This window comes from Trichosurus vulpecula, chromosome 5 (assembly GCF_011100635.1).
Source record: "Trichosurus vulpecula isolate mTriVul1 chromosome 5, mTriVul1.pri, whole genome shotgun sequence".
NCBI lineage: Eukaryota > Metazoa > Chordata > Mammalia > Diprotodontia > Phalangeridae > Trichosurus > Trichosurus vulpecula.
The window spans coordinates 58,287,757-58,308,820 of NC_050577.1; the positions used below are offsets into that span (position 1 = coordinate 58,287,757).

Sequence of the window (21,064 nt, forward strand, 5' to 3'; positions counted from 1 at the left end):
AGAGGAAATCAAAACAATAATTAGGAATTATTTTGCCCAACTGTATGCCCATAAATTTGACAACTTTAGAGATATGGATGAATATCTACAAAAACATAAACTGCCCAGACTAACAGAGAAGGAAGTGAAATTTCTTAATGACCCCATATCAGAAAAAGAAATTGAGCAGGCCATCAATGAACTCCCTAGGAAAAAATCTCCAGGGCCAGATGGTTTTACATGTGAATTCTATCAAACATTTAAAGAACAACTAATTCCAATACTTTGTAGACTATTTGGAAAAATAGGTGAAGAAGGAGTCCTACAAAATTCTTTTTATGACACAAATATGGTACTAATACCCAAACCAGGTAGAGTTAAAACAGAGAAAGAAAATTATAGACCAATTTCTCTAATGAATATTGATGCAAAAATTTTAAATAAAATATTAGCAAAAAGACTGCAACAACTCATTACGAGAATAATACACTATGACCAGGTAGGATTTATTCCAGGAATGCAAGGCTGGTTCAATATTAGGAAAACTATTAGCATAATTGACCATATCAACAACAAAACTAGCAGAAACCATATGATCATCTCAATAGACGCAGAAAAAGCCTTTGACAAAGTGCAACACCCATTCCTATTAAAAACACTAGAAAGCATAGGAATAAGTGGAACCTTCCTCAAAATTATAAATAGCATCTACCTAAAACCATCGACAAGCATTATTTGTAATGGGGATAAACTAGATGCATTCCCAATAAGATCAGGGGTGAAATAAGGATGTCCATTATCACCCCTATTATTCAATTTGGTACTAGAAACATTAGCTGTAGCAATAAGAGAAGAAAAAGAAATTGAAGGAATTAGAATAGGCAAAGAAGAAACTAAATTATCACTTTTTGCAGATGATATGATGATTTATCTAGAGAATCCTAGAGAATCAAGTAAAAAACTACTTGAAATAATAAACAACTTTAGCAAAGTTGCAGGATATAAAATAAACCCACATAAATCCTCAGCATTCCTATACATTACTGACAAAGCCCAACAGCAAGAGATAGAAAGAGAAATTCCATTCAAAGTTACTGAAGGCACTATAAAATATTTGGGAGTCTATTTGCCAAGACAAACCCAGGGCCTATATGAACATAACTATGAAACACTTTTCACGCGAATAAAATCAGATCTAAATAAATGGAGAAATATCACTTGCTCATGGTTAGGCCGAGCTAATATAATAAAAATGACAATTCTACCTAAATTAATCTATCTATTCAGTGCCATACCAATCGAACTACCAAAAAATTTTTTTACTGAGCTGGACAAAATAATAACAAAATTCATTTGGAAAAACAAGAGGTCTAGAGTATCTAAGATATTAATGAAAAGACATGCTAGAGATGGTGGTTTAGCCACACCAGATATTAAACTGTACTACACAGCAGCAGTCATCAAAACTGCCTGGTACTGGTTAAGAAACAGGGGTGTGGATCAGTGGAATAGGATAGGTACACAAGTAGGTGAAATCAACAAGTTTAGCAATCTACTCTTTGATAAACCCAAAGAAGCCAGCTTCTGGGCTAATAATTCACTATTTCACAAAAAGTGTTGGGAAAATTGGAAAATGGTAGGGCAAAAACTGGGCATAGACCAATATCTTACACCATATACCAAAATAAAGTCAAAATGGGTTCATGATTTAGGAGTAAAAGTTGATACTCTAAGTAATTTGGGAAAGCAAGGAATAGTTTACTTATCAGATTTGTGGAAAAGTAAAGAATTCATGACCCAACAAGAGATAGAGAGCATTACAAAATGCAAAATGGATAATTTTGATTATGTCAAATGGAAATGTTTTTGTACAAAAAAAGCCAATGCAACAAGAATTAGGAGGGAAGCAGAAAATTGGGAGAAAATCTTTGCAACTAGTATCTCTGATAAAGGCCTCATCTCTAAAATATACAGGGAGCTAAGCCAAATATATAGGAATACAAGCCATTCCCCAATTGAGAAATGGTCAAAGGATATGAACAGGCAGTTTTCAGAGGAAGAAATTAAAGCTATCTACAGGCATATGGAAAAATGCTCTGGATAGCTGCTGATTAGAGAAATGCAAATCAAAACAACTCTTAGATACCACATCTCTGTCAGATTGGCTAAAATAACAAATCAGGAGAATGATAAATGCTGGAAAGGATGTGGGGAAATTGGAACATTGTTGCATTGCTGGTGGAGTTGTGAGCTGATCCAGCCATTTTGGAGGGCGGTTTGGAACTATGCCCAAAGGGCTATAGAAATGTTCATACCCTTTGACCCAGTAATACCACTTCTAGGGTTGTATCCCAAAGAAATCACGCAAGCGGGAAAAGGACCCATATGTACAAGAATATTTATAGCAGCTCTCTTTGTGGTAGCCAAGAATTGGAAAGCAAAGGGATGCCCATCAATTGGGGAATGGCTGAACAAGCTGTGGTATATGAAGGTGATGGAATACTATTGTGCCATAAGAAATGGGGATGATGCAGACTTCATAACAACCTGGAAAAACCTACACGACATAATGCTGAGTGAGCGGAGCAGAGCTAGGAGAACGTTGTGCACAGCCACAGATATATGGATTCCGTGAGGACCAACCCTGACATACTGTGCTTTTCTCAGCAACCTAAAGGGCAAGGACAACTCCAGGGGACTCACGATGGAGAATGCTATCTTCATTCAGAGAAAGAACTGCGAAGTTTGAATACAGACTGAGGCACACTACATGCTCGCCTTTTCTGCTTCTCTTTTGTTTTTGTTTTTGGGTTTTTTTTTTTGGTTCTGTTTCTTCTTTCTCATGATTCATTCCATTGGTCAAAATTCTTCTCCACGACTTGACTAGTGCATAAATTAATTCAATGCGAAGTTATACATGACAGTTATATGAGACTCCATGCCATCTTGGGGAGGGAGGGGAGAGGGAGGGGAGAAAACCTGGAACTCAAAACTATGTAGAACCGTGTGTGGTAAACTAAAAATAAATAAAGAAATTTATAAAAAAAAATAAAATAAAAAAAAATAAAAAAAAAATAAAAAAGGATGATACAATATAATATATTCAGGGCAATATAGTTTCAAATTTCTTCTCTAATTCCAAAAGTATTTTGCGTACTACTATAGGAGGGAATCACAGTGAACTGCATTCAGGTTTTATGATAAAAATTTATAGATCATGCAGGAGTGCAAGCATATTATTCTAGTTACATCCATTCTCCTTTTAGAGTTCATGAATATTTGGGGAAATTTTCCTAATAAAGAATGAAAGATGCTGTTTAGTATAAACGAATATTTTCAAGCCCTTGCTCTGATTTTACCAAGAATTTGAAATCCATCCCAAAGAGCTGTGTCTGGTCTATTCAAGTTAGAGACTAGATTTGGGTGACAAGTAATTGGACTGACAGAATTTGTGATATTTCTAGATTGTGTAGGGTAGTGAGAAGAGAATGGGCTCTGGCTATTCCTCTGGCATCTTCCTGCTATGGTGCAATGCTTCAGCTCCTACCCTAGATCCCTGGGCTTTTTATTGGTCAGACTTCACCATTTCTAGCCCACCTGAGACCTACCTTGGTGTTATGCCCATGTTGTCTTCATGTCATGCCACCTCACTATTACTCTCTTCTTTGCTTTATACCTGCAACTCCCCCATGGAAGCATATGAATACTGTAATTTATGGAAAGAGTATGTTAATCAATTACTCTATGACTCCACTCACATGGAGGACTTCTGATTTCCCTTTGGGACTCAAACATCCCTTTCTGGCTATCATTGCCCAAATAGAACAAAACTTCCTTGAGGGGTGGAATGGTCTTTTTTTTTTTTCTAATTTTATCCCTACCTCCCTTGCTACCATTCCTTTTCCCCAGTTGTCTTCTTCAGTGGAACGTAAGTTCTTTGAGGGCAGGAATGGCCTTGCAAACATGCACCATCGTAAGACCTTAATAAATGCTCTCTCAGTGATTCACTCATTCAAAAGACCTGAGTTTGCTATTCCTGACTATTCTCCTTACTATTTGTGGGCCTTGATTTATCCACTTATCCCTTTGGGTATCAGTGTCCTCCTTTGTAAAAAGAGGAACTTGGAATAGATGATCATTAAAATCCCATAACTCAAAAACTGAAATTCCATTGGGCACCTATGAAACCAAATAGATCCTAGTTGGAGTGCATTTCATTCTTTCTCTGTCTCTAAGAAACCCAATCCTTCAATAATTATTTTGTTGAATTATTTTCTAATATATAACTGTAAATCCTGAAAGTTGGATTTTTCTGTCTCTCAAATAGTTAGCAATTCAATTTAACTTCAACAAAAGATTATGGGATGTGGGGAAGAGGCAAAAGTACTAAAGCTCATTTCTGGCTCAATAACTTTTTGATTATTTCACTCAGCCCCAAGTCTTGTCTATTTATTTCATTTCATGAAACACATGGAGCATATGTAGGTAATGAAAACAACTTAGTAAAGCTCGTTTTTTTTCCTTAATTGATTACTTGGCTCTTATTCAATTTGTCTTCAAGTTGCTTCATTGCAAATTGATCTAGGGTCTTGCCTCCCATCTACTTCAGATCATTCCCATTCCCAGCAGCTTCCGCTCCTGATTTTTTCTCCTCTTCTTTCCACTTGGTGGCAGTTCTGCTGAGTCCCATGAACTTGTGCTTGGCCATATCTTGCTATTTCTTAAGTCTTTGACACCACAGCTCATTTTTAATCTGCTGTCTTTTCATTTTTAGAGAATGAATCAATCTTTTTCACTTTTCTAAAATGGAGGTTTACATAATTTTTTTTTTGGTGGGGGGAAGAACTAAAACAGTCTGAAGGTATTTAGACTGGAAATATAGGTAATACTAAATCTTATTAAGTGAGGTGACTAGATGGTTCGGTGGATAGAGCACTAGACTTGGAGTCAGGAAGATCTGGATTTGAATCCTGCCTCAGATATTTACAAGCTGTATCAACCTGGGCAAATCAATCAACTTCTTGTCTGTTAAATGGGAATAGTTACTTCTCTGTCTCTGTTTTGTCATCTGTAAAATTTGGATAATAATAGCACCTAATGACTCATAGAATTATTGTGAGTAGCATATGAGATAATGCATGTAAAGTTAGCTTTGCAAGCCATAAAGGTCTTTATAAATGCTAGTTATTTACTATTATTTTACCCTATCTACACTCTGTAACTTTCTTAGCACAGTGCTCTGTTCATGGAATAGAATTTCCCAGAAGGGTACTAGGCTCTTTACATGTACAGTTCATTCAGTTTCCCTTCCCTCTGAAAGGTCTAACATATTTGAGAAAGGGAATTCTATATATGTAGGGGATGCTTATGCCTGAGACTCAGGATCTATGTATAACCCATGCAGATCTTGGCCATCTCTTTCTGTGTAGGTGAGTGCCGTATGTCCTCACTGTGTCTCTCCTGAACCCTCTTCCCAACTGCCCTTTTTAGTCAATAAATAGGGGATCTCTACTGCCCCAGCTAAGGGCTCTATGGTAATGCCCCTGGAAATCTGTCTTCTAGATTTCCTACTTGTCTCTCCCTTCCTAAGAAAATAAGAAGCTTTCCTCCCTCCCTCTATCCCTCCTGTCTTCTCTCCTTAGAACCCAGTACCCTAGGGCTCTGTGCCATTTGAGCAATTAATAGTTGTTGAGTGCTTACTATGTGACAGACATCGAGTCCTTTCATCCCTTAAGCCTTCTCTCAACCCAGAACTATGTGTGTAGTGAATGTAGGCAGGACCACATGTCAGATGACAGCCAGAGGAGAGGAACTAGCCAGAGATCAGGTCCTTGTTCTTGTTTCCTAGGGGAAAAAATGTTGCATTTTTATTTTGTCTTCGGCTAGTCAACATTACTGAACATGTGTTGTGTGCTGCTAGCACTGGACTGGGGATGTTGTGAGTGGTGGAATGAGGGACAGTGGACAAAGAAATGAAAGGCATAGAGAACCTGATCTCCCAGACCTTTAATAGCATTGAAAAAAATAAAATACATTCACAAGGAAAGGACTACAGAGTATTTTTTCCCCTATAAAATATCTGGATTGACACCATCTCATTTGTTTCTTCTCTAGTAGCAGGTTAAGTATGAAAATTATATGGAAAGATTTTATACAGAGGAACATACATATATTCAAGGAGAGTCACTTGTGACCCTTGAGGGCTCTGCATCTTTTCTTTTTTTGTGATCTCACAGGGCTCTCCCTTGGCACACTGTATCTGTTGGGCAGTTGCTTGGGGCTGCACTTCTTAATAATTCCTCTTGATTCTGCATTTGGACAGCTGAGCCCACGGTCTGCTGGGTATGGCGTCTCCTACTGGGCAAACTGCTCTGTTTTGAGACATATTTGCTAAGGCAGTGGGAGTCACAAACACCTGACTGGAAGAGGCACCAGGGAAAAAGTGAAGAGAACTTCCATACCAAGATCTGGGTTCTTTCTCAATGGTTGGTTCTCTCCTGGGCAATATAATTCTTGAAGCATAAACAGATTTGGACAGTGTGTAAGCCTTTTAATGTCTGTGACAGTATTGAAATTTGAACTTTTGATAAACTATAAGCTTCTTAGCAAATACATTTAGAATTCCCCAAATATCTATATTTTCATGAAGAATTAGGAATCAAAAGAGACGGCATAGTTCAGAAGAAATAACAATGGATTAAGAATCAGAGAATGGACTGGGAGTGGGCAGCGTTTGCTCTGTCACTGTGATTTTTGGTAGGTCACTTTCCTTCTCTGGACTTTAGTTTTCTCAGCTGTAAAATGAAAGAGTTGAACTAAGTGTAAAACCCCTTCCAGCTCTAAATATAAATAAATCCTTAACACCCAACATAATTCCTTTCACTCTGGACAAATAAACCAATACGTATTTTCTTGGCTGTCCTGGAGTTGGCCATGGATTGATGATGCTAATGCAAGTTATTTTCAGTAAAGAAACATCATTGTAGTCATGGCATTCCTGCTACCGCTATCACTTCAAATGCCATAGCAAAATATGAGCTATTGTGGTTTCTTTCTCATAAGGAATAATGAGAAACAATGTGATTTTTATACAGTTCAACTGGTAAGTTAATTCCACCCATAATGCACGCTCAGAATGAGGAAATACTCTGTGGCCCATTAGTGAAGCTAGCATGAGGGCCCAGAGACAGAAAGGATGTGATTTTAATGTCAGAATGCAAGTCCTTTGTCAGTTCATCACTATAACGCAATTATGGAAATTTGCTTTCCATCCTGAGTCAACCTACTGTACGATGTAACTCAGTGGAAATGAGGGTGGTGTAATTGAGTCACTTTAAACTTCAGCACTGGATTTCAAAATCGATGAGAGATAAATCTTCAAAATAGCAAGTGATACAAGAACCCAGCAACATAGTTTCTGTCTGGCATACTGGTGAAGTCGAACAAGTGGAGAAACCTGGTTCATTTTTACTGCATAGGAAATAAGAATGCCCTGTGCACGTGGGATCAAGGGGAATAATTGTTAAATTTCATTTGGTGTGTTTGAAACATCTCTGATTTTGCCGTTGTGGGAACTGCCCCCACCAATACAGATGGAAAGAAACTTGGAGACATTAAGGAACCTTCCCAGGGTTACCTATCTAATAAGTCAGAGAAGGAAATTTCTTCCCCTGGTGTAGGTGAACGTGAGAAGTAGTATGGAAAGCTTCCTTCATCAATGCAGATCTCAACCCCTCCATTATTTAGTATAGCAGGTTCTAAAGAGGGAGCTGTGGGCTTACTCCAAGGGGACAGAGTTTGACTGCTAGGGATGTATCAGAGGGTAGGGAGATAGGTCCGATGATAGCCAGTTGTGGGATTGTCTTCTCAAAACCACATTGATACTTCTCCCCTAAGGTTCCCTCTATTTTATCCCCTCCCTCTACTATACAAGCTCTCAGCCACCCAATGTCTACATCAGGTATCACCCCTCATGGAAGAAATAACCTAAGCACTGCCCAGGCACTCAGTCATGGATGAACAGGATGCCATTGGGAAAATTGCCCCTAGTATACTTATCCTATGACCCTCAGATCACTTTTTGCCTGTAAAGTGGAGTGACCAAGGGTGGTCTCTGGCTTTGGGGAAGTGACCTGTGTATAAGGGCTTGACTTCCCCCCCTTTTCTTTTAGTGTAGGGCAGAGTGAGTGGAAAAGAACGACCAGGCTTACTTAGGTAGACATATGTACAACATATGGTTCTCCCACACCTACCCCTCTTCTGAATTTCCCTATTTCTATTAAGGGTACCTCCATCCTTTCAATAAGCTAGGTTTTCCATGTCAATGTCATCTTTAACTCCTTCCTCTCCCTGACCCTATATAACCTTGTTGCTGAACTTGTTTTTATCTCTTCGAAATGTTTCACATCTGTACATTCTTTCATTTCATGCATATACCAGCCTAGTTCAGGCCTTTATCACCTCTCACCTGGTCTTGTGCAACGGCCTCCTAACTTATCCCTCTGACTCAAGTTTCTCCTTCTTCAGTCCATTCTTCACAGCACTGTCACAGGGATTTTTCTAAAGGTACAGGTCTGATTGTGTCTCTCCTTTTCTCAGTCAACTGCAGAGACTCCTTACTGGCTCAAAGATCAAAGGCTATTTCATCTTTATCTCATCTTTTTTTATTTTGGTTTTTGTGAAAATTGAACATTCACATAATTTTAGCATAGTAGAACACATATAAATTTATAAATAAGTAAATATACACACATTGGGGGGTATAAATACTTAAACAATTTCTAAATAATTAGGATAAAAAAGTTTGCAGATCACTGTAAATTGCCTGAAATGACTTGGCCAGGCTCACTTAGCTGACATGAAATTTAAACCCAACCCTTCCTTACTTTAAGTGTATCCTTTTCCACTCCAATCATTAATTTTCTGTCTGCCCTTCCTGCTGGTTCACCCTCTGGATATTGGATCTGCCATCTGCCCTTATAGCTACTGGACTCTTCAGACCACTGGACCTCGCCATCGGCTGCTGCATCTTCCTGTGGATTTGAGACTGTGCCCTTGGCTACTGCACCCTCTTATCTCTGGAATTACTCTCCTGTCTTGATTAGGAAGCATGTCACATGGCTCATTGTGTCTAACCAGTCTGAGCCATGCTTTACATTCCTCTTGGCTGTCTTCTCACCATTTGCCCTGTTTCCACACACCTCCCATATACCTCTTCCTCTATCTCAACTTTCCAGCTCTGGAACCATAATTAAATGAATTGATTATGTTAAATTAATACTACCATTTCTATTGAAAAGAGCATGCCATTTAACTCTCCTATGGCTCCATTTGCTAACTCTCTTCTCAGACCAAAACATTCCTCTCTGATCACCATTCCCTATGTATTATTTTTCCTTGTTAGAATGTAGAGTCCTTGAGGGCAGAGATGATCTTGATTTTCTACTTGAACCTCTAGTACTTGGCACATAGTAAGAGCTTAATAAATGCTTTTTATTCATTCATTCATGCACCATGATGCCTTTTCCTTTGGCATATCAGCTCAAATATTCATGCCAACATTGCTCACACTTTAGTTTGTCTTCAGTGCTTCCCATTAAGGGAACTGCTGATGCTTAAATGTTTCATTAGAAAATTTAATAGCTCTATTTAGGCATTTTGATGTCAAATGCTTGATGACCTTCCAGAGCAGAGGAATGTGAGGAAGTCATCTTTCTTTTCCATTCACAATGAACAATTGTGGGGTTAGCATTGGCAATCCAAGAAGAATGATTCATAAGCTGGCTGGTTACCTGAAAAGCAAAGAGCAATATCTGTTGGGTGATGAAGTGACAAATCTTGCCCTTCTCATAATAGATTAGTTAAGGAGTCTTGATGAAGGAAATATTGGGTATTTTATACAAAAGCACTGAGATTGGTGGTGTCATGGGCAGGGTACTGGATTTACAGTCAGAAGATCTGTGTTAAAATGGTATTTATTACCCAAGTAACCTTGGGGAAGGGCTTTGTTGTCAGTCAATCAATAAACATTGTGTCTACTCTGTTCCATCTAGGGATTTGAAGAAGGGCAAAAAATAATCCTTGTTCTCGGGGAGCTTCCATTTGAATGGGGAATTTCTTAAAACATGGGCTGTGTAATCTCTAGTCTTTTCCAAAGCTCAATCCTATGGCATATTGATAATTTATTCATATAATTCATTAATTTATTTTGCTTTTTATCAAATTAACTGTGTTAGAATCATGAAGATATTCATCCCTTATTCAAGCGATGGTGGCAAAATGATTAATGACTTGATTGAAGGAGATGGGTGATGAGGTCCTTTCCAGCTCTGAAATTCTCTACTTCTGTGAGTTTGTAACATTTTTTTTTATAGAATAAAGAACTCTCAACAATGAAATGGCCCATCACATTTTCATTTTCGACATTTGTATGGAATTCAGCCAAAAGGGGTGTGCAAGAAAAGTGAGATCTGCTATTAAGTTTCAATTGAATTCAACAAGTGTCAAATAATTGCTGTGAATCTAATAAAAGGCAGCTTGATGGACCAGTCAGAGGACTGGCCTTGGAGTACAGAAGGCTTGGGCTTAAGTCCCACATCTGGCACATATTGCCAGTGTGACTGTTGGCACTCAACTTCTCCGTATTCCAGGTAGCTTTTTCAGAACATAGGTTGTATTGGTAGAAGGAATTCCTCACCAGGAGTTCCCTACACTTAAGTGAGTCATGGGTCTGGCCCAGAGGTCCAGACAGTTTTATTAATAATTCAATCAAAACCACAGACTAGGTGTGTGTGAGCAAGTCCTTTATCCATGTGAAAGGTTTAAAGGGAGGGTTTGTCCATTTTCCCCACAGAAATACTAGGAAATCTAATAAGAGCTAGAAAGGAATTCTGGAAGCCTAGGAGGTGACCAGAGACTCTCAGGGGATGTTGTACATTGTTTTCTATTTATTCTCCTCATCACCACATTATTATCAGAAAGATTATCTTAAGCACTCACGTGGCCCAATCCCATGATTTGTCAGTGTACTTGTTCCCTTGAAGCTGATAACCCGAAATTGAAAGAAATTCACAGAACCATGTACGAGGATAATGTTGAGGCTGTCACACTGCTGTAACCAGCCAGCAGCTCAACAAACGAGTATACATGCTTGAGCACAAGTGTTTTTGAGTAATGAAAGTTGTTTGCTGGAAACAGGAAGTCTGGGACTAGACACCTACTTTTCAGCTAGACAAGGTTGGCTTTAGGAAGGAAGCTCTATTCTCCATTGCTTTTTTGTCCCTTTGTGTCAGAGATATTAGGAGTAGGGCCATAGTGATAATTCCCTGCCATTATAGAGTTTCAGTCAGAGATAGCCAAGCTCTTAATGTGCCACACCAAGATAGCTACATTAGAAATGGATGCTTAAAGAGCCTGGGGATTTCTTTGTGGTCATCTAATTGAAACAGTCTTCTTAAGTCTAATGAGACCCGCTAAGGCTCAAAAGTCATTGCTTTAGCAGAAGCCGATTTGCACAAGGTACAGAAATACCATCACATTGTCTGCAGCAAAATCCTTTTTATTCTTAAATTGCATTTTTCATAAGTTAGGGTTCAATTTATTTGACTTGATAGTGAAAGTGAACCTTTGCCATTCCTCAGGGATGGCTGATTAAAGGCTCATGTTTCAAAGGGGACAAAAAAGGTTTTACTGGTGGAATCTTTACATGAGTGATGTTCATAGGTTCTTGCAAAATTCAATTAGTAATTGAAAAATATCTCCTGTAGCTGCCCCCTCCCATATAAAATACAATATGCCTTCAGTGTGAGAGGTAAGGGGAAAAAAGAGGCACTTTGAAGCAAGATAGCACACTTTGCCATGCTGGAATTTGGCAATGAACATTTTACAATAATGTGAAAAACATCATTTTGCCATGCTGGAATTATGTTTTAAAAATGGAAGCTGATTCCTTCATTTACCCTAAATAATTATTGTCACCAGCAACATATACTGTAATGGACTGCGTATGCTCTAACAGAGTAATATGTTCAATGCTTGGATTTGCTTTTGAAGCATGAATTCACAATAACAATTCACATTTATAAAACATTTCAAGGTTTATAATAAAGCTCATTACTGCCAAGAGCACCAGGAGATTGTTGGCATTATTAGCCCCATTTGGAAGGAGCTGAGGAACAGAAAGATGAAGAGACTTCCCTTTGTTCACACAGCTAAGGAGCATCAGCAACATATTGACCCTTGCCCTTCCTGACTCTGGATTTAATGCTCATTCTATCACAACTTTCTGCACTTCAAAAGTAGTGGTGATTATTAAAATTCTTGTTGAAAAAAAATTCTTGTTGTGTTTTAGGGAGACCTGGATGAAGGAAAATTTAGATATCATTTGTTTGTTTAGAAGACAAACAAGAGGAGAGACAGTGAGTGGAGAGACCACTGGATGTGGAATTAGGAGACCTTGCTTCCAGTCCCTGTTACAGCAATTAGGGGGAGACTTTTTTGCTGTTTTTCTCTTTTGGAATGCTAAGGCCATCGAGTGCCTTTAATGAGTCTTGCCTTTGTTTGATTGGGGCAGGTAAAGTGGGACCCTTTGGTTTTTTGTTTTGGAGTGCTTCTCAGCACTGAGGTAATCAAGTGCCCCAGGGCCCTGAGACAGATCTGAGGTTGGTGTTTTGTTGTTGTTGTAGTTTTGGGGGCACACTCATTGAAAGAGTGTTGGTGATAAGACTCTGGGTAAGAGTTGAAGCAGCCCCACCCTGGCTTTGAAAACCCAGATGTTGGTGCTTCTCTCTTGTAACTTTGTATCTATTGTGATTTAGTCAGACAGATAAAAGCCTATCTGTTGATCTGTTTGTAATTTCTCTTTGTATTTGCTCTGAAATTCAGGATGCTGGCTTTTCCCCCTGAACTAAGTGAATGGTATATGCATGTTTTAACTAAAGTAAAATTGTTAACCCCTTAAAGTTGTTTTCCTTAGAAAAGCAGATCAAAGGATCTGTGCTAGCAGCCCTCCTGTGTGCTTTTGTTGTTGGTCTTGTTGTCCTTTCACCTCCACAGCAGCTGCTAGCAACTTTGTCAGTCCGGTACTACCTTTGTGACCTTAGGCAACTTTGTCACTCCGGTACTACCTTTGTGACCTTAGGCAAGTCACTGAACCTCTCTGGTTCTCAGTTTCTTCATCTATACAGTGAAAGAATTGGACCAGATAACCCCAAAGCCCTCTTCTAGACATGAATCTATAATGGATAATTTCAAACCAGCCATTGTTAGGCCTTCAATATTAAGGTTTACTTTTTCTAGCTCTTCATCTTCTCATGGGAGAGGGAATAAATTGGGAACCATATTATGCCCTCCTAAATTCTTATGAATGTATCCATTAAATTATGTACTTTCTCAGGGACAAGAAAATACAAAAACTGTCTTTGTTTCTTGGACAAAAAAAAAAGTGAATGAATTTTAATTTTGCATTGAAGCTGGCTCCTTCCTTCCCATCTCTACCCCAGGCACTAAGACATGAAATCATATGACCATAGTTACATAGCTGGTCTATATTAGGGTGTGAAAATATGCTTAAAATAAGAGACAACTAGCATAATGACTTGTGTTTGAATTTTGACTTAGCTACTTACATCTTGTGTGACTTTGACAGCTCCATGCCTCAGTTTCCTCATCTTCAAAATGAGAGTTTAGACCCAATGACCTCTAAGTGTCCTTTAAACTGAAAATCTTCCTTGTGTTTATATGTGATTACGATTACTGATGCCCACTACCTAATATAATGCTCTGCACGTTTTTATTATGTATTCCTTTATGGCTTGCTAATTAACTCAGAAATCCATTCTTATTTCAGTCAAGAATAGGTATGACCATGAGGTTCTGTAGTGGCAAGTAAAGTGGAACCTTTTTGTTGCCTTTGGTTTTGGAGTGCTTCTCAGCACTAAGGCAATCAAGTGCCTTTGAGTCTTGCCTTTGTTTCAATCAAGAGTCTTTGATTGAATCAGGAGTCTTTGATGACCTGCTTAAGTTATGGGAAGGCCTAGGTCACATGGACTTGAGTTGCATGGCTGTGATGCCCTCTGACCCTCAAGACATGTATATATACTCTGAGGTTAGCATTTTGCTTGGGGCTCACTCACTGGAAGAGTATCATGTGATTTGACCAGACAAGACTCTGGGTAGCCACTAGACCCACCCTGGTTTTGAAAAACCCAGATGTTGGTGCTTCTCTCTCTGGTAACTATGAATGTAATGCTTTGGTTAGACAGAAGCTCTGTCTGCTGATTTGTGTTTATTTGCTCTGTTTATATAATTTCTCTTTGTGTTTTCTCTGAATTTCAGGGTGTGGACTTTTTCCCCTGAACTAAGTGAATGATAATGTTTGTTTAACTAAAGTGAGATTGTAAACCCCTTAAAGTTGCTTTCCTTAGAAAAGCAGATCAAAGGACCTGTGCTAGTAGCCCTCCTGTGTGCTGGTGTTATATTGGCCTTACACAGCCACTGTGGTGGCAAGTAGCATTGTTGTTACAGGTTCATGATTTGAAAGCCTCCTGCTCAGTGCTTTAAGGTCTGGCTTATTGAGTTACAGTTACTTCATTGGATCCTTACAATAACCCTCTTAGGTAGATGCTGTTATTATCCCCTTTTTATAGATGAAGTTATTGAAATTAAGTGACTTTCTATAGGCTATGTAGCTACTAAGTGTCTGAACCACCATTTGAACACAGGACTTTAAGTCCTTGAGACTCCAGGTCAGCACTGTGTTGCTTAGCTTCTGTGAAACATGTAAAAGATTGATCCATGATTCATGTTAAATGATAAAAAAATTGGCTGTGCAACATGTGGACAGTGGGTAGGTTCTATTATTAGCTGTTTTCTTAGAAGGCTTTGGAGTGGTAAGACATAGCACAAAATAGCATAATTTGTTGGAATTAGCAATTTGTGTATAGTCAGACAACCTGGGTTTGAATCCTTATTCTGTTTTTTACTACCTGTGTAACTGAGTAAATCACTTATTCTTCCCTAGGACTCAGTTTCTTTGTCTGTAAAAGTCAGGATTGGTTAATCTCTAAGGTTTCTTCCAGTCTTAAAGTATTGACCATAGGGTCCTTGGACCTTTGTTAAAATCTCAGCTCTCTGGCTTACTACCTGTGGGATTTAGGGCTGGTCCTCATATGCCAGGTGAAGATTCCTTGATTGCTAAGGTGCCTTCCAGCACAGCTCTTTGATTCTATTCTCTGATCCAGTGAGATTCTGCTTCCTTTACTTTATGTAAAGATCACAGAAGCAACACAAAGAAGAGCCCCAAAGTAATTCCCCCTTCTCCCAACTTTTTTCAGATTTGGAGACTATGAAATAAGTCATTCATGGCTTTGCATCTTCTATAGATTTATACTTTATTTAGCCTCTTTGAAAAATCCCACTCCCTCGGTCTTCCTTCAAAGAAAGTCATATTTGATATGAAACGAGTTCTTAGAGTGGAGTGAGTATGCTCTAAGATTACTTTCTCGGAGACAGGTGGCTCTATCTTCCCTTCAGGGTTCAGAACCCCAAGGGCTTTAGAAGTGTCTTTTCCATACTGACGTCAGCTTGAGCTCTCAACAGTGGGGAAATGGTATTTTACCCACACTTAAGTGCTTAGCACAGGCCTGCACAATACACAGCCTTCAGGCCACTTGTGGCCTGCAAAAAATGTAGGGTTGCCATTGGGAACTCTCCTGTCTCTCAGTCTGTCTCTAATCTAACCTATCTGCAGATCTGAAGAAGTTTACAAGTTGCGCAGGTCTGTGCTAGTGACTAGCTCTTCAATCCATTTAATCAGTTAACAAAGTGGCTTCTACAGAGACACATTTACTTTGAACATAAAGAAACCCCCAAAATAATCTCTCCCCAAACTTTTCCAGATTTAGAGACTGTGAAATCAGTTATTCATGGCTTCATGTTTTCTGTAGATTGAGAGAAATGATTATTGATAAGCAATAATTTGGGGAGTCCAGAATTTTCCTCTCCTTCTAAAGACCTGATTTTGAAAGTTCAGTATTTTGAAAGATATTGCTTATAACAAGATTGGACTAACCATTGTGTTCTGCTTAGGCTAGGGTGGGGCATACATTCTTTAAATAGAGGACTGAAGGCTGGAGGGTGGTCTGGAGATAGAGATTGTCCAACTTCTTTGTCCAAGGGTGACACATGACTCAGCCCCTCATTATGATATTCCCATTTGACATTTAACAATGATCCTGTTAACCCTTCAGTTTATTTTTACTTCTCTTCCAAAAGAACAAACATAAAAACCCCTGAGCCCACTACCATGATTATTTTTGGTCCATGAGAGACAGCCAAATGACCATCCTTTTAATTAATAATATGCTGGCCTTATTAATAAAATTATTAAATTACCCAGAAACTATGTTTCTCAAACATTTTACATCATCACAAGATTCATACTTTGTTCAACTTCCTAGCTAGCATTTACTCCAGTGCACATAGTTGGCACTTAATAAATGCTTAATGATTAGTTGAACGGAAGGTCACTCTCAAAAGTCACCTCTTTTCTCCTTGGTCCATTGATGCTGATGGTTAAATCCAGATACTGAGACACTGGGAAATAGCAGTGTCAGAAGCATACTCTCCTGATCTTTTAAGTATCACAAGGTCAGAGTCTCTGGTCCTTTCATTGAAAATAGAAAAGAACAAACACAAAGGCAAAAAGATTGAAGCTGGATTTCATAAGCCCATATTGAGGCCTTACTGGGGTGAGCCCAAAGGCTTCCCATTTTACAGCCTTGTCTCTCCCCATACAGTGACAGTGAAGAAGTCAAACCAGAAGAAAAAAGCCAAAGAGAAAATAGCTTAGGTTCTGGTCCTAGTACCTTTTGGAAGGTACACTGAGTTCTAGTCACTCAGCCAATTGAAAAAGCTTCTCCTAACCATATGGTTAACATACCATTTAAAGAATGTCTAGGCATGCTTAAATCTCTCCAAGGCATGTCTGTTCCATGTCATCACTACTCTGCTGGAAGCAGGCTCCTAGCTTCTTCCATGTGGAGTGATGCCATCAGAAGTGTTTTGTACATATGCCAGTCTCCATCACAATGTTAAAGAATATCTTTGCTTAAAAAGAAATGCTCTAAATTAGGAGAAAGATGTCTTTAACAATTTCCTATAAATTGGAATTGGCTTGATGAGATACCGAAATGAAACAAGACAAACAGAGAGGGTCCATATTCTAGGTAACTTGGGAAAGGATTCAGTACAAGGAGGAGATGTTAATCCATGCACCAATCCCAATCAAGTGGACTGGAAATTCTCAGTTTCCATGTTAGGGAGACAATTTGTAAAACTTAAGAAAGCCATTCCTTTTCTTTTTGTCATGTATCTATTTTGACCAGTGAAACACAAATTGTGCACTAAAAATAAAACTTAGAGTATGCCTCAAAGTTGAGGGATTGAGTTCATATATATTACCGTGATTATGGCTGTCTTACTTTGTGTTGTTGTTGTTGTTGTTTTCCATGGCGAGGTGGGGGTGGGGGGAGGGGATGGAGTGACCATTGGAATCCCAGAATTCAGTTAATCTTTCTTAGGAGAATTATTTGATATTTAATCAAGTAGGGTCCTGTTAGCAGGTCAGTTGCAAAGAATAGTCATGTCTTTGGAAACAGGACTCTATGCCTTGCTGACAATTGTAAAGCAAGTCTATTTAGTAAGAGGTCTAGACCAGAATAACATGGCAGTCTGGTGAAGCCTATGGACACCTTCCCAGAATGATGTTTTCAGATGCATAAAGATTAAATCAAATGCATATAAGGTTAAAAAGGAAGTATTGGAATATAGCTTTCAAATTATTTAAATGTTGAAAAATAGTTCATGGACCCCAGGTTGAGAACCTTTGCTATAGACCATGTACATAATTCCCACATGCTTTTGGTATTCAGCCAGAGGATTTCTTCCTGAAATCAAGCAATTACTAAGCTTTGATTAAGCATCTACTATGTGTCAATTACTGAAGATACAAAGGCAAAAACAAAACAGTCCAAGCCCTCAAGGAACTTATGTTCTACAGGGAAAACACATACATGTTAATACAAACAAGGTAAATTTACTACTAGGTGGGAGATCAAGAGAGAACTCAAGTGGGAGGGGGCACTTGATCTTTGACATGGGCTAAAGAAACTCACAGGCATATTGAAGAGAATGTACTTACCATTCCTGTGGGACAACCTCTACAAAGGGATGGGAGATGGGAGATGGAATTTTGAGTATGAGAAACTACAAGGAAGCCCATTAAATTAGGTAGAGCATTTATTAAGCTCTCAGTATGTTCCAGGCATTGTTCTAAACACTGGGAATACAAAGAGAAACAAAAATAAAGATAGTTCTGACCTCATGGGGTTTATATTCTAAAAAGGGAAACTGGTACGTGAAAGAAGAGCTGGAAAGCAGAAATGGAGAATTGGGAAAGAGGAGAGGTACCTCTGTACTAGGACAAGGTGGAAAAGTGGTCTGGAGGGTTGAGAGCTGAGGCTGGTAAGAACTGAGCATGTACTTCCTCAAATGGAGGTTTGGGGAAGACACTCACCATTTGGAGTCAGAAGGCCAAAGGAGTGAAAGTAGAAATAGTCTGGGGAGTCAGGGGGTAAGATAGAAGTAAAAGGCAACAACAGTTTTACTAAGTTAAGGAGAGTTCTGTTTAAAGGAAAACATGGGTAACATTGACCATAGATCCAGTAAACAGAACTCCAATTAATGAGTTTGGTTAACTGTTGCTCTTCTGTGAACTTTGGTCTAAATGGCTTCAACTGTATGATATATACAATTTAGCGTATGCTTGCTAATTCCATAAGAGTTCTTAAATATGTTAAAGGTGCTTAAGACTTTAGAAATCAATGAACGTAGCCTTTAAAAATATTCATTTAAAATTTTGTAGCAGATATATTCATATGGGTTTGAGGGGAATGTAAATATGTTGATATGTCAACTATTTCTCTCAGCTATAGCAAAAGTTAGACAACTGGAGATTTTTCCCAGTAAATCAGAATTATTAGATGGAATGGAGACAGAGCTTTCAGATGCTCACTGACTACCAGTCATGGACTATTTCAGCAAGACTAGAGCTTACATGCATCACTGAAAATGGTTTGGAAAATAGCATTTCATAAGTGTTTTCAACCTTAGGCTTTACCTTCTTTCTCCCAGTTATACTTTTGTAGATTCTCTCAAAATATATAGTAGTAATTACAATTCCTTTCATTAAAATTACACTTTGTAGTTTCAAAGTATTTGGGTAAATGTCTTCTATCAATGACTATATTAAAAACAGTAGAAGAAAATAGAAGATCTAATTTATTTTTGCCCTAACAAGACTTTGGAGTCCCTGGCATATTCTGTTCCACTTATCTAGATTTGATGTACAATCCTTCTATCTGTTCTTTTATAGCTGTTATAAGGTAGCAGAATCAATGGAAATGAACAACCTCATACGTATGCTTACTTTAAAAGATATATTTTATGTGGATGATTTTTTAATATGTATATGAACACATGTTCAACATGGTAAGAATATTCATTTTTTCTGTTCCCTTGTCTGCTTTTCAAAATGTATTATTTATTTTTAATATACTTGGTTATTGTTGGCAGGGTATGTACCACCTGTGCGTACTGTACTAGAATGAATGTGGGGGTGTGTATGATTACCTGTCAGTCTCTTGACTTCTGAGAAATTGTTGCTACTTTTGGTGAGAAAGTGGGAATGAAATTCTTAGCATAATGAGGAGCATGAAATAAAGATCTAATTATGTTTGTCCAACTTAAGAAAAAAAGAAACAATTTCATGAATCTTTTACTTACTGTTCAAATGAAATCCTGCTGATTTTTAAAATAGTTTCTGCATTTTGAAAGGTGATCCAAATTTTTATAATATTTTTATGAATCATCAAAGTCCAGGTGCATTCTTAGTCATCACAGCACTTAGCTTGGTATTTTGCATGATGTAGACAGCCAATAACTATTTGTTGAATGGATTGAGTACTTGCATGCTTTATAGAACTGAGAAGGCTATTAATTTGCATCTGGATTTCTATCCTAGCTTGATATATTACAATGTTCATTTCTGGATGAAAAACTCTTGAGAAGGTAGACTTTGGTTCTTTGAATATTCTATGTGTCTTTTGAATGTGTTGTCTTCAATAGTCTTTGTGATGGAATATCACTTTTTGAGTTGAATGAAATTTACTTTTGGACTCATTATTCCATTCTAGAATTTAATCTTCTTAAACTCTGAAGCATCACAAACTCTGTGACCAGATGAAATTAAATAAACAACCACCTATTAGTGTATTCATTACCTCTGTAGTAATAAATACTCAGGATATATTTCAGCATCTGGCATCTGCAAACATGTGGATATATTAATGTTTCACAGACAACTTAGAAAGAATGAGAGGGTTTTTATGAATCTATTATTTAGATGAAGTAAAGGATTATATGGTTCTTTATGCAGAAAATACATCTCATCTCTCTTACTTTATTATCTCATTTGGTTTTAGATGAAGGATGTCAGATTGTATAATGAGGAAGTCAGATCTCATTTTCACCGAGAGGGACCCAAACTTAATTCATGGGCTTCAGGCTTCACTGTCTTGCTAAGTAATAAGCATCTATGTGTCTTACTTTTTTGTTTATGAAAATGTAAGTAACTGGCTCATGAAGTTTCTAATTTGGCTCTGTTTGGTTGCCTATAGTACTATTAATCAAAAAGACTTGAGAGCATCAGGCTATCAGAAATATATATATATACATGTATATATAAATATATGTATACATGTATATATATACATATATATGCATGTATGTATATATATATTTCATTTTAGCAAACATGACTTTGTTTTCTCTTTTTAGAATTCTTAGAAGAATTAGAGAGATGAAAAAAATACATTATCAACAGCCATATCTGTAGCTACTTGCTTTAGATATGACCAACTCAGCAAGAACTTGATTCATCGCCAGGTAGTACAATAATATAAAGAAATAATGAATTCCGCAGGGTTCTATCCCCCTCCCACATCCGTAAAAATGAGGCAGTTCAATT

The 21,064-nt window shown here is 38.0% G+C and overlaps 1 pseudogene; it reads right to left on the minus strand.

Annotated features, from left to right (window-relative positions):
* Positions 1 to 6,209: 6,209 nt before the first annotated feature.
* LOC118850881 overlaps positions 6,210 to 21,064 on the minus strand; it is a 33,084-nt pseudogene continuing 18,229 nt past the window's right edge.